Consider the following 16225-nt stretch of genomic DNA (forward strand, 5'->3'; position numbering starts at 1 on the left):
TGTTAATTACTTATTTAACTGCTAATATCTGCAAACTTCTATAGTAAGTACTTTACTCAAATTATCTGTGTTAATCTATCATTTAACATCTAACCTGCATTCTTATGAATGAAAACATAGATAATAAATATATCTCTACAAGTAGCTTTATCATTGAAGATAATATTATCTTACTTAAATTTATATTAATTACTAGAAGTAGAAGATATCTGACACAGTTAATATATACATATAATATCTCTGAATAAGAGCTGTTTAAGCTGTAATCACTGTCTCAGATAGCTCAGAAGATTTAAATTAAAATAAATACAGACTATAATATAAGTTTAAGAGAAGAAGAAAATCTCTTCTCAATAGAATACTTAACACTTACTTAAAATAGCTCTACTGATAAGATCACTGAAATAACAGTGTATTTTACTTATTTATAAGAGATAGAGTTCTCTAAAGCAGATACAGTGAAAATCACTCATAAGCAATAACTATAAAAGTAGAGAATAAATCTCAATCTTATCACAGCTGTAAATTCAGTCACTCAAATAGATAAGTTTTACAGATTCAAGAATAATTACAGTTATATTAAAATGAAATTAAATAACAAGCTCTCTGAGTTTAGAGACTATAATAACTGATACTGAGAAATTAAATTAAAAGCTGTCTTGATTAATACATTATATATATTTATAAATAAAGAGTATTCAGATCTTTAACTTATAAATAATAATTTAAAAATCTAATAATACAAAGAAAGCTGATTATAAGAGTGTATATAAAACTTAATAAAGACTGAGTTATAAATACTTACTTAATTTAAACTTAATCAGACTAATCATAATAATGTTATCAGAATGAGATAAGCTGCTATACTATAACAGATAGTTAAACTAAAGTATTAGATATATTAAGCTGATTTGCAATTTAAACTATATAATAAGATTATCACTATTAATAATACTGATTTTGAAAATAATATTATACACTATATAAAGATCTGATAAATAATACTGAATAAAATAAAAGCTTATAACTAATATCTTTCTGAGAATTTTCTCACTCAGCAGTTTATACACAGTCTGAAAACATACTCACAGTTATATATTCAAATCTATCTTAAGAATCTTTAATAAGATGTTTTAAAAATAACTATCTCTGTAATTTATTTTAATAATCTGATTAATAATCTTATTTATTACAAGACAATAATCAGATTAAATAATAATAAAAAGAGAATATTAGTAAAAGAAGCAGATAAGAATAAGTAGACTGACTGTGTGACCGTGTCTGAGACCAGAACCAGATTTTTTAATAGTCTCATTATCAATTCAACTGCAAAAGTCTTTACCGCTCCACCACGAACTCGCTCGATTTTTCGAATAAGAACCCGCCGATAGATCCATTGAAAAGCCCTCGATCATATGAGCATTTTGACCTCATCGCCGACCGCATACCCCGTGTGGTGGTGGAGTTATCCAGCCAAATGTGAACCAGACATTGTTCAAAACTCCTGTGTGGGATTATCCCCTGTTCTCCCCTACCACACTACAACCCCGGGCCAAATTGCCATACAAATTGTAAGATGAAGAGACCTAGTCATATGCACCAATCTTCTCAATTTTGAAAGATTCTCAATCTGTAATTGTGAAGATATCTGAGAAGTAATCTTCATGAAAACCCTGTCCATCTTTAATGTTTCAAAACATCAACATCAAGTCTCACTCTCATACTGCCCTTCTCAATCTGGCCCATTCTCAGCAGAAAAATATAAAAAGATATCTCAGTGATAATATCAAGCATATAATCAACAGACACTTCTGAAGTGTAATCTCTGTGATCTGTCTTCAGTGTATCTAGACATTAACATCAAGTCTCACTCTCATACTACTTCTCTCAATCTGGCTTATCTCTGACAGAATAATATAAAAAGTTACCTCAGTAACAGTATTCAATACATAATCAGCAGATAACAAGTTAACAGAACAAGTTAACAGTATATTAATAACTATAAATTCAGTATACTTCAAGATCTGACTGAGTCTTTGATCCCTGCACAGTGAGATATATTAAATCTAGTTTTAATATCTCAATATTCAATAGATTCTGCAAGAGATTGAGAACAGTAATACTAGATTTCTATTGAATTTAAGAATTAACTCTGTATTGATATAATCATTAACAAAGTCTTCTATTTTGAGATATAAATAACCAGTTCCTCTATATCTCACTGATAATATTTATATTATTATATAGAAACAGACTTATATTCTCTATAATATCAAGACTCTGAAGAGAGAAAGTCTTGATAGAAAGTATATAGTAGTGTATATTTTAGTAGTTTCTATCTTATTCTTCTGTAGCAGTTATTATAAAAAAAAAAAAGATCTTAGAAATAGTTTTTTACTTCTCTTGAAAAAGTAAGATGTTTTTCTCTGAGTTTTATACAATATTCTTATAAAGAATTAAAAACAGAGTTATTTTCTATTATAATTTTACATTCTTTTAAGTAAGAATTACTTTTTCAGTGACTGAAGAGCTTTCATTAATACTTAATTCTTTTTTATACTCTTTATTAACTGATTTGAGTTGCACACTTGTTGTGTGAGAAGAATTGAATGATTTAGAATAAAATTGAATAGTTTTAATCAATTTCTCTGTAAAAAATTAATTTATTTTTTGTCAGTTTTTCTCTCAAAAACTGTTATATTATCTGATTTATTATCAATTGATATCATACTTTTTCTCACTGTATCTTAAGAAAGAGATTGTAAAGATTTTATTAATTTATCTTAAAAATCAATTTTAGTTTATTAGATTCTCTTCAAAAATCCAATCTAGTTACTGAACTAGTGTGAAAAAAAATCAGATATTTTATATATAAAAGTCTTTTATTCTTCTCTTGAAACAGTCTGATCAACTTTTCAATTGAAAACAGACTTAGAAATCTCTTAATTGAAACAGTCTGATCAACTTTTCAATTTAAAAGAGTTTAGTAAATATCTCAATTGAATCAGTCTGATTAACTTTTCATTGAGTAAGAATAATGAGTTTAAAAGTACACTCAGTTAATGTGAAAAAAAAGGCTTTCTCAAATACTATTTCTGAGATTGAAATTCTGAAGAGAAGAAAGAAAGAAGAAATAGAGAAATAACAAGTTCTTGAAATACAGAAACTTGAAAAAGTAAGTAAAATTCTTGAAAAGCAGTGTCTGAGTGAGATGAATGAAGAAGTTCTGTTAATTCTTCATACTCAGACTAGACAACTACAGAAAGTGATCAAGTTCAAACTTGGAATTTCAAACACAGTTCTAAAAACTTTGAAAATTTCTAATATAATCACTGATTCTTCAGTTTACTCTTCTTTCTTTTCTACTTCTTTTTCTTCTTCTTCTTTAAATCAGAAAAAAATATATGCTTAAGCAGCTGAATCTGCTATCTCTAAATCTACTATCTCTAAATCTGCTGTCTTAAAACCTGCTCAAAATTCTGAGAAAACTGAGAAGAATACTGCTCATACTTCTATTGATAGAAGAGTAAAGAAAAAAATGTAAAAAGAGAAAAATCTTCAAATCTTTAAAAATAGAAGACTTATTCTCAAAGTCTCAAATCAGAACATCTTATAGAGAAATAAGCTAAACTCAAATCTCATTTTCAGAATTAGAAATGAAATTAATCAGCAGTTCTTTTCTCAGTTAATGACTGATATTGAAGTTCAAAAATCAGTTATAGCTTTAATTAAGTCATTCTTCTTTGAAAACTTCATTATTCTGATCACAATGCCTGAATTCAGTATAGAATTTCTTATTCAGAATAAGAATCTCTGAAAATCAGCAGTAGAATCTCTGTTAAATACAACAATTCTATCTAAGAGAGATGAAAAGTAGAATAAATTCATTCTTTATAATATTTCAGTTGAAATCTTTGACTGTGAGAAAGAAATACTACTTCTCAAAAATAAATTGAAAGAATACAATTTTATTCAACTGAGAAAAAAGTCTGTATAACTTAATTCAATTAACTTCAGATAGACTAGAAGAAATGTCTCTGTTCTAGTGTATATAAAGATACTTGAATAATTAAGAATCTCTGAAGTAAGAGTAGCAGGTTTGAAAATGAGAGTTCATGAATATAAAGACTCAAGAATGAATTTCAAAGCTTAAACACAGTGTTCAAACTGTCAAAGATATGAATACTTTGTAATCTCTTATTTCAGAGACTCAAAATATACATTCTATACTAGAGATCACAAAACTAGTGAGCATAAATATGAAACATGCTTAAAAAGAGATGAAATATGTCAATATACTCTGCTTAAGTGCTTCAATTGCAAAGAAAAACATGCATCTAGTTCAAAAGAATATGTATTTACTTCAAGAACTCAGAAGAACTGAAGAAAAGATGAAGCTCAAAGTAAATCTAAAACTGAAGAGAAAAGTCAAGCAAGTAAATCTATAACTGCAAGCTTAAAAAGAAGAAATTCTCAACTATCTAAATCTTCAAACTTCAATTCTTCAGCTAAGTGTAAACAGAATTTGAATTCTCAAACTTCTATTAAGATTAGAGAATTGAGAAATGACTCTGATAATAAACTAGATATAATGTAAGCAGTTGAGATTCCTACTTTTCAAAATAGTTATAATCTACTATCTGATAATAGTGATTAGATTCTACTCTATCTCTACTCTCTTTTAGTATGAATATACAACAAAAACAATAAAAAAACTTTAAAAACTCTTTAAAAATCACATTTATTCAAAATAATGTGAATAGAAACTTAAATTGTATTTATTCTTATCTTCAGATTGTATTTGAATAAAAAGTTGACTTTGTACTTCTTCAAGAATCAAACTTTGATACTGAGTAAAAGTACATCATTTCTCATTCAAGCTATTACTGCTTTCTTTCTGAAAAATCTGAGATAAAATCAAGAGTAGTGATCTATGAGAGAAAAAGATTAAGATATTAATTTAATTTGAGATTTGATATCATATCTGACTCTGATATTCTAGTGAGTGATATTATAGATAAAGAGAATGAGTTTGATACTATTCAACTTATAAATATCTATAATGAAAAGTCATTGAAAGAAAACAACAATATCTGAATAATTGATAGAGAATTTTTAAATATAACTCTCTTAAAAAACTCTATAATTGCAGAAGACTTCAATGCACATCATTTCTGATGAAACTCAGAGTGCACAAGAGCAGTAAGAGTAGATAAACTAATTGAATAAACTTTTAAGCATTCAATAGGTTTAGTTAACAAGTCTGATCAACAAATATTCTTTAGAAAAGATATGAAACAGAAATCTATTATAGATTTAACTTTCATATCACAAAATCTAATTGTAAAAAGACTTATAAACTGATTTATTGATTCAAATGAAACCTCAGAATCAGATCATGAGATCATTTAATTTGATATTGAACTGAGTGAAAAATAAAGAAGTGAAAATCCTCTTCTCTCTAATCAGTATAACTTTGAAAAAGCTGATTAAAAAGCAGTTAAAGAAAGAGTAAAACAGCTGAAATCTGAAAGACAGAGTGAGCTCTATTGAAATCTAAATCAAGATATCTCAAATGAAATACTTGAGAATAGAGTAAGGCTGATTACATCTATTCTTCTAACAAGTATTGAAGAAAATATTTCAAAGAAAAAGTCTTCTGAGTATTTCAAATCTTGATGAAATGAGAATATCACTTCTAAAAGAAAGCAATTAGTCACTGCTAAGAGAGATTAAAAGAATAACTTAATATCTGATAAAGAGTTTAAAGCTATTTGAAATGAATATTTTTGAGATATTAAAAGAGTCAAAACAGATTACTGAAATAAATTTCTTGAAGAAGTATAAGAAAAAGAAGTCTTTAAAGCCTTTAACTATACTAAGACAAGAAGTGTAGCAAAGCTTTCAATCTTAGAATATGAATTTCAGAATGTATTGTATACAGCAAACTCTTTTGAGAAAAAATATCAAGCTTTTATAAGAATTCTCTTTCAAAACTCATCACATTTAGAAGAGAAGAATATGTCATTTCATTAATATATTAATGAAAATAACTGAGAATGATCTGAGCTTACATGTGATGAACTAGAGTCAGTAATATTCTCAAGTTCAATTAAGACTGCTGCAGAGCCTGATTCAATTAATCACTTAATTATTCAAAACACATATTTCTACTTGAAGAATGAATATTTTGAGCTCTTTTTCAATCTCTTAAAAAATGAGTATCATTCTGAATGCTGAAGAGAAGCTACTGAAGTAATTCTTATAAAATCTAATAGAAAAGCTTCAATTTCTAAGTTATATAGAGTAATATCTTTGTTGAACTGTTTAGAAAAAATTCTAGAAAAGATAATAGCTACTAGATTATCTTTTATAAGCTCTATTAGTGATTCTCTTCTATTTAATGAATAAATGAGAGATAGAAAACAATGTTCTGTAATTAACACTGTTCTTTCAGTTATTCATGATATTCAAGTAGTAAAGCATGAAGGCCTGGTCTCAACTGCAGTTTTTCTTGATATAAAAGATACATTTGATTATGTTTCAAAGTCTAAGATGATTTAAACTTTGAAGATGTTAAAACTGCCACTTTCTCTAATAAAATGAGTTAATTGTTTTATATCTAAAAGAATTATACAACTATTCTTTGATGGACAGATCAAGCGCTCCACCACGAACTCGCTCAATTTTTCGAATAAGAACCCGCCGATAGATCCATTGAAAAGCCCTCGATCATACGAGCATTTTGACCCCATCGCCGACCGCATACCCCGTGTGGTGGTGGAGTTATCCAGCCAAATGTGAACCAGACATTGTTCAAAACTCCTGTGTGAGATTATCCCCTGTTCTCCCCTATCACACTACAACCCCGGGCCAAATTGCCATACAAATTGTAAGGTGAAGAGACCTAATCATATGCATCAATCTTCTTGATTTTGGAAGATCTCTGATCTGTAATTGTGAAGATATCTGAGAAGTAACTTTCACAAAAACCCTGTCTATCTTTGATGTTTCAAAACATCAACATCAAGTCTCACTCATATATTATCCTTCTCAATCTGGCTCATCTTTAGCAGAAAAATACAAAAAGATATCTCAGTAATAGTATCAAGCATATAATTAACAGACATATCTGAAGTGCATTCTCTGTGAAAAACTCTCTCTATTTTTGATGTACTAAGATATCAATACTAAGTCTCACTCTTGTACTGCTTCTTCTAATCTGGCCCATCTTCAGTAGAAAAATACAAAGAGATATCTCAGTAACTGTAATTGATATATAATCAGCAGACATGACAACTATAAAATCAGTATATCTCAAGATCTGACTGAGTCTTTGATCCCTGCACAGTGAGATATATTAAATCTAGTTTTAATATCTCAATATTCAATAGATTCTACAAGAGATTGAGAACAGCAACACTAGATTTCTATTGAATTTAAGAATTAACTTTATATTAATATAATCATTGACAAAGTCTTCTATTTTAAGATATAAATAATCAGTTTCTCTACATTCTGCTGATAATATTTACATTATTATATAGAAATAGACTTATATTCTCTATAATATCAAGACTCTGAAGAGAGAAAGTCTTGATAGAGAGTATATAGTAGTGCATATCTTAGCAGTTTTTATCTCATTCTTCTGCAGCAGTTAATGTAAAAAAAAAAGATTTTAGAAATAGTTTTTTACTTCTCTTAAAAAAGTAAGATGTTTTTCTCTGAGTTTTACACAATATTCTTATAAAGAATTAAAAAAAGAGTTATTTTCTATTATAATTTCATATTCTTTTAAATAAGAATTACTTTTTCAGTGACTGAAGAGCTTTCATTAATACTTAATTCTTTTTACACTCTTTATTAACTGATTTGAGTTGCACACTTGTTGTGTGAGAAGAATTGAATAATTTAGAATAAAATTGAATAGTTTTAATCAATTTCTCTGTAAAAAATTAATTTATTTTTTATCAGTTTTTCTCTCAAAAACTGTCATATTATCTGATTTATTATCAATTGATATTATACTTTTTCTCACTATATCTTAAGAAAGAGATTGTAAAGATTTTATTGATTTATCTTAAAAATCAATTTTAGTTTATTAGATTCTCTTTAAAAATCTAATCTAGTTACTGAACTAGTGTGAAAAGAATCAGATATTTTATATATAAAAGTCTTTTTTTCTTCTTTTGAAGCAGTCTGATTAACTTTTCAATTGAAAACAGACTTAGAAATCTCTTAATTGAAACAGTCTGACTAACTTTTCAATTCAAAAGAGTTTAATAAATATCTCAATTAAAGCAGTCTGATCAACTTTTCATTGAGTAAGAATAATGAGTTCAAAAGTACACTCAGTTGATGTGAAAAAAGATGCTTGCTCAAATGCTATTTCTGAGATTGAAATTCTGAAGAGAAGAAAGAAAGAAGAAATAGAGAAATAACAAGTTCTTGAAATACAGAAACTTGAAAAAGTAAGTAAAATTCTTGAAAAGCAGTGTCTGAGTGAGATGAATAAAGAAGTTCTGTTAATTCTTCATACTCAGACTAGACAACTATAGAAAGTAATCAAGTTCAAACTTAGAATTTCAAACACAGTTCTAAAAACTTTGAAAATTTCTAATATAATCACTGACTCTTCAGTTTACTCTTCTTTCTTTTCTACTTCTTCTTCTTCTTCTTTTTTGAATAAGAAGAAAACATATGCTCAAGTAGCTGAATCTGCTGTCTCTAAATCTGCTGTCTCAAAACCTGCTCAAAATCCTGAGAAAACTGAGAAGAATACTGCTCATACTTCTACTCATAAAAAAGTAAAGAAAAAAATGTAAAAAGAGAAAAACTTTCAAATCTTCAGAAATAGAAGACTTATTCTCAAAGTCTCAAATCAGAACATCTTACAAAGAAACAAGCTAAACTCAAATCTCATTTTCAGAATCAGAAATGAAATTAATCAGCAGTTCTTTTCTCAGTTAATAACTGATATTAAAGTTTAAAAATCAGTTATAACTTCAATTGAGTTATCATTCTTTGAAAACTGCATCATTCTGACTACAATGTCTGAATTCAGTGCAGAATTTCTTATTCAGAATAAGAATCTCTGAAAATCAGTAGTAGAATCTTTACTAAATATAATAATTCTATCTGAGAGAGATAAAAAGTGAGATAAATTCATTCTTTATAATATTTCAGTTGAAATTTTTGACTGTGAAGAAGAAATACTACTTCTTAAAAATGAATTAGAAGAATACAACTCTATTCAACTAAGAAAAATGTCTATATAATTAAATTCAATTGAGTTCAGATAAAGCAGAAGAAATGTCTCTGTTCTAGTATATATAAAGACACTTAAACAGTCAAAGATCTCTGAAATAAGAGTAGCAGATTTGAAAATGAGAGTTTATGAATTCAAGAACTTAAGAATGAATCTCAAAGCTCAAACATAGTGTTTAAACTGTCAAAGATATGAATACTTTGTAATCTTATATTTTAGAGACTCAAAATGTGCATTCTGTACCAGAGATTATAAAACTAGTGAGCATAAATATGAAACATGCTTAAAAAGAGATGAAATATGTCAATACACTCTGCTTAAGTACTCTAATTATAAAGAAAAACATGCATCTAGCTCAAAAGAATGTATATTTACTTCAAGAACTTAAAAGAACTGAAGAAAAGAGAATGCTCAAAGTCAATCTAGAACTGAAGAGAAGAGTCAAGTCAGTAAATCTACAACTATAAGCTTAAAAAGAAGAAACTCTCAACTATTTAAATCTTTAAACTTCAATTCTCCAGCTAAATGTAAATAGAATTTGAATTCTTAAACTTCTGTTAAGATTAGAGAATTGAGAAATGACTCTGATAATAAACTAAATATAATACAAGTAGTTGAGACTTCTACTTTTCAAAATAGTTATAATCTACTATCTGATGATAGTGATTAGATTTTACTTGATCTCTACTCTCTTTTAGTATGAATATATATCAAAAATAATAAAAAAAGTTTAAAAACTCTTCAAAAATCACATTTATTCAAAATAATGTGAATAGAAACTCAAATTGTATTTATTCTTATCTTCAAATTGAATTTGAATAAAAAGTTAATTTTATACTACTTCAGGAACTGAATTTTAATACTGAGTAAAAATATATTATTTCTTATTCAAGCTACTACTGCTTTCTATCTCAAAAGTCTGAGATAAAGTCAAGAGTAGTGATCTATGAAAGAAAGAGATTAAGATATTAATTTAATCTAAGATTTGATATTATATCTGACCCTGATATTCTGATGAGTGATATTATAGATAAAGAGAATGAGTTTAATACTATACAGCTTATAAATATCTATAATGAAAAGTCATTGAAGAAAAATAACAATATCTGAATAATTAATAGAGGATTTCTGAATATAACTTCATTAAGAAACTCTATAATTGTAGGAGATTTCAATGCACATTATCTCTGATGAAATTCAGAATGCAAGAGAGCAGTAAAAGCTGATAATCTGATTGAATGAATTTTTGAGCATTCAGTAGATTTAGTTAATAAGTCTGATTAACAAATATTCTTTAGAAAAGATATGAAACAGAAATCTATTATAGATCTAATCTTTATATCATAAAATCTAATGAAAAAAAGACTTGTAAACTGATTTATTAATTCAAATGAGATATCAGAATCAGATCATGAGATTATTCAATTTAATATTGAACTGAGTGAAAAATAAATAAGTGAAAACTCTCTTCTCTTCAATCAGTTTAACTTTGAAAAAGCTGATTGAAAAGCAGTTGAAGAAAGTATAAAACTGTTAAAATCTGAAAGACAGAGTGAGCTATATTGAAATTCTGGTCAAGATATCTCAAATGAAATGCTTGAGAATAGAGTGAAGCTCATTACATCTATTATTCTAATAAGTGTTACAGATAATATTTCAAAGAGAAAATCTTCTAAGTATTTAAAATCTTGATGAAATGAGAATATCTCATCTAAAAGAAAAGAATTAGCTACTGCTAGAAGAGATTGAAAGAATGATATAATATCTGATAAAGAGTTCAAAACTGTCAGAAATGAATATTTTTCAGATATTAAAAGAGCTAAAACAGACTACTGAAATAAATTTCTTGAAGAAGTATAAGAAAAGGAAGTTTTTAAAGCTTTTAACTATACTAAAATAAGAAGTGTAGCAAAACTTCCAGCCTTAGAATATGAGTTTCAGAATGAATCATATACAGCAAATTCTTTTGAGAAAAAATATCAAGCTTTCATAAGAATTCTCATTCAAAACTCATCAGATTCAGATTCAGAGAAAGAGAATATATCACTTCTTAACTATATTGATGAAAATGACTGAGAATGACCTGATCTTACACAAGATGAATTAGAGTCAGCTATCTTCTTAAGTTCTGTTAAAACTGCTGCAGGACCTGATTCAATTAATCACTTGATTATATAAAATACATATTTCTACTTAAAGAATGAGTATTTTGAGCTCTTTTTCAATCTCTTGAAAAATGAATATTATTCTGAATACCAAAGAGAAGTCACTGAAGTGATTCTTATAAAATCTAATAGAAAAACTTCAATTTCTAAGTCATATAGAGTAATATCTCTATTAAACTGTCTAGAAAAGATTTTGAAAAAGATAATAGCTATCTAACTATCTTTTATAAGCTCTATTAATAACTCTCTTTTATTCAGTGAACAAATAAGAGATAGAAAACAATGTTCTACAATTAACACTGTTCTCTCAGTTATTCATGATATTCAAACAGCAAAGTATGAAGATCTGATCACAACTGCAGTTTTTATTGATATAAAAGAAGCATTTGATTATATTTCAAAGTTAAAGTTAATTCAGACTTTAAAGATGTTAAAACTGTCACTTTCTCTAATAAAATGAGTTAACTGTTTTATATCTAAAAGAATCATACAACTTTTCTTTGATGAAATGAAACAAGATGAGACTGAGATAAAAATAGAAGTACTGTAAGAATCTTCAATCTCACTCATTTTATTTGTAATATACACTGCATAACTATTCAAAGAGAGAAATATGAAAATAGTGTGATTTTCAAGTTATATAGATGATATTGATCTAGTCTACAGCTCAAAAACTATTAAAGAGAATTTGAAAGTGATTGAAAAAGCTGCAAAGAAAATCTTTGTCAGAGTAGATATCAATTAAATTTAATTTAATATGAATAAAACTGAGTTAATTCATTTCATTTCTAAATTCAATGAGAAAAAACTATCTCTAACTCTTTTAAATAGAGAGATTAAACCCAGTTTAAATGTCAAATAATTAGAAGTATGATTAAACTTCAAGTTGAATTTTAAATATTATATTCAACAAAGAACTGTCAAGACAGAAAGACTATTAAACAACATTATCAGACTATTAAATACAGAGAGAGGTCTATTCTTCCAGGCTATGAGACAGTTATATATAGCCTGTATTATCTCAGTAGCTGATTATAGAGTTCAAGTTTGATAAAATAATCAAGAAAATTTCACTGAACTCTTTCAAAGTCTGTAAAACAGAGCTTTGAGAAGAATTCTGAAAGTATTCAAATCATCTTCTATTAAAGTAATGAAAATTGAAGCTTCAATTCTCTCTTCTATTATTAGATTTGAAAAGATCTGTATGAACTATGCTCTGAGAGTTATAAAGATGAGCTTAAATTATATAATCAGAGAAAGAGTCTCTTCTTCATTTTCATCAATTAACTCTGGAAATGAACTGAATTGAAATATGTTTCTTGATTGAAATGAAAATAATTCTTCAAAGAAAATGTCTTCTCAACTGTACAGACTATACTCACTGATTAAAAATCAATTTTCTTCTTTAAATATTGAAAAAGTTGATCATGAGAAGTTATCTCTCTGAAGAGAAAAGCTTGAATCTCTTATAGACTTATAAATAAGTGAACTATCTAAAGAGAAAGAATATGAACAGTATTTGAAGAGAATTTCTACAATTAATATAAAAGACTCTATTCTTATTTATTTAGATAACTCAAAAAATGAGAATTTGAACAGATTAGGCGCAGGCATTACTTATACTGAAGATAATATTAATTTTATCTCAGATTTCTGAAATTTAGACTGTGAATCTGAAGTCTTTGATACTGAACTATTTATAATAGTGAAAGCTTTCAAACTTATTGAAATAAAATCTTATAAAAGAGAAAATAGTTTGAAAGAGATATAAATATTCTCTGATAGTCAAACTGCTTTAAAAAGACTTAGAAATAGTCAGATTCATAATGATCAAATGAATCTTGAACTGATCTTAAACTCTGTTTTAAAAATTCAAAAAAGAAGAATATCAAAGCTGATAATTCATCTGCACTGAGTTCCTGCTCATATGAATATTCATGATAATGAATTGGCTGATTCAGCTGTAAAAAAAGGTTCAGAACTAAGTAGATCTATTCAAAAAATTATGTCCTGGTCTTTTATAAAGAGAAAAATAAAAGAATCTTGTTTAGACAAGTGAAATGAAAGCTGGCAGAAACAAAAGAAGAGTATACATTATTCAAGATTTGAAACAAAACCCAAGTGGAAATCTTGTTCAATTAAATGTAAAAAGAAAATATTCTCATCTCTAATACAGCTGAAAAACTAGGACATGGCTATTTCAAATTTTATATACAAAGATTTGATGATAGATTTGATTTAATAAAATGCTCATTCTGCAATGTAAATGAGAATTCTGAGCATATTGTAATACACTGTGCATTATACAATAGTCTCAGAGTCAGATTGAAAGAGAAGTATGATCTAAATCAATTAAATATAAGATTCTTATTCTCAACTGAGACAGGAATTAAATACTTAATAGACTTTCTATCAGAAACTCAAGCAGCTACAAGAAAATAACTGAATTCAGAAATATCTGAATATGAAAAGAAGGAAATTGATCAGATATAGTCTGTTAAAACAGCTATATACTATCTTTTAATAATTTGTTTCATTACAGTCTCTCTTCATTTTACTTTACTTTTTTCTTTCTATTCTTTTCTATCTATCTATTTAATATGTCTATCTTTAAGACTGTGTTCTCTTTTCTTTTGTCATGATATTGTCAAATGATTTCAAAGTATCAGAAGATGTTAAAACACTGCAATTTGTAAACAGTTTTTGTATTCTGAGCTGAAATTTTCTGATTTTGCGTATCTGAAATTGGTGAATGTATAATAGTTAACTTTATAGATATAGGAAAAACCCTGAGAACTTTTAGTTCTCAGATAGATGTCATAGTCTCTGACTGCATACATCTATAATTGAAGAATAATAATAATAATATTCTTTGATGGAAGAAAACAAGATAAAACTGAGATAAATATAGAAGTATCATAAGAATCTTCAATCTCACCTGTTTTATTTGCAATATACACTGCATAACTATTCAAGAATAGAGAGATAAAAATAGTGAGATCTTCAAGTAATGTAGATGATATTGATCTACTCTACAGTTCAAAGACAATCAAAGAGAATTTAGAAATGATTGAGAAAGTAGTAAAGGAAATCTTTGTTAGAGCAGATATCAATCTAATTCACTTTAATATGAATAAAACTGAGTTAATTCACTTTTTGTCCAGGTTTATTGAGAAAGAACTAAGTCTAACTCTTTTGAATAAAGAGATTAAACTCAGTTCAAATGTTAAATGACTAGGAGTATGGTTAAACTCTAAGTTGAATTTTAAATATCATATTCAACAAAGAATCATCAAGGCAGAGAGACTACTGAATAGTATAATCAGACTATCAAATACTGAGAGAGGTCTATTCTTTCAGGCTATGAGACAATTATACATAGCCTGTATTACCTCAGTAGCTGATTATAAAGTTCATGTTTGATGAAATAATTAAGATAACTTCACTGAACTCTTTCAAAGTCTACAAAACAGAGCTTAGAGAAGAATTCTGAAAGTATTCAAATCATCTTCTATTAAAGTAATGAAAATTGAAGCTTCAATTTCATCTCCTGCTATTTGATTTGAAAAGGCCTGTATGAACTATGCTCTGAGAGTCATGAAGATGAGCTCAAATCATATAATCAGAGAAAGAGTCTCTTCTTCATTTTCATCAGTTAACTCAGAAAATGAACTGAATTAGAATAGATTTCTTAATTGAAATGAGAATAATGCTTTAAAGAAAATGCTCTCTCAACTGTATAGACTATGTTCACTTATTGAGAATTAATTTTCTTTATTAAATGTTGAGAAAATTGATCATGAGAAGATATCTCTCTGAAGAGAAAAGCTGAAATCTCTCATAGACTTACAAATAAGTGAACTATCTAAAGAGAGAGAATATAAACAGCACTTGAAGAGGATCTCTACAATCAATATAAAAGACTCTATTCTGATTTACTCAGATGACTCAAAAAATGAGAATTTGAATAGATTAGATGCAGACATTGCTTATACTGAGAATAATATCAATTTTATCTCAGATTTCTGAAATTTAGACTGTGAATCTGAAGTCTTTGATGCTGAACTATTTGCAATAGTGAAAGCTTTCAAACTCATTGAAATAAAATCTCATAAAAGAGGAAATAGTTTGAAAGAGACATGAATATTCTCTGATAGTCAAGCTGCTTTAAAAAGACTTAGAAATAGTCAGATTCATAATGATCAAATGAATCTTGAACTGATTTTAAACTCTGTTTTAAAAATTCAAAAGAGAAGAACATCAAAACTGATAATTCATCTGCATTGAGTTCCTGCTCATATGAATATTCATGACAATGAATTGGCTGATTCAGCTGTAAAAAAGAGTTTAGAATTAAGCAGATCTATTCAAAAAACAGTGTCCTGGTCTTTTATAAAGAAAAAGATAAAAGAATCTTGTTTAAACAAGTGAAATGAAAGCTGGCAGAAACAAAAGAAGAGCATACATTATTCAAGATTTGAGATAAAACCAAAGTGAAAATCTTGTTCAATTAAATGTAAAAAGAAAATATTCTCATCTATAATTCAGCTGAAACTAGAACATGGTTATTTCAAATTCTATATACAAAGATTTGATAATAGATTTGATTCAACAGAGTGCTCATTCTGCAATGTGAATGAAAATCCTGAGCATATTGTAATACATTGTGCATTATACTATAGTCTCAGAGTCAGATTAAAGAAGAAGTATGATTTAAATCAATTAAATATGAGGCTCTTATTCTCAACTGAGACAGGAATTAAATACTTAATAGACTTTGTTTCAGAAACTC

This window comes from Blastomyces gilchristii, assembly GCF_000003855.2.
Source record: "Blastomyces gilchristii SLH14081 genomic scaffold supercont1.2, whole genome shotgun sequence".
NCBI classification, from domain to species: domain Eukaryota; kingdom Fungi; phylum Ascomycota; class Eurotiomycetes; order Onygenales; family Ajellomycetaceae; genus Blastomyces; species Blastomyces gilchristii.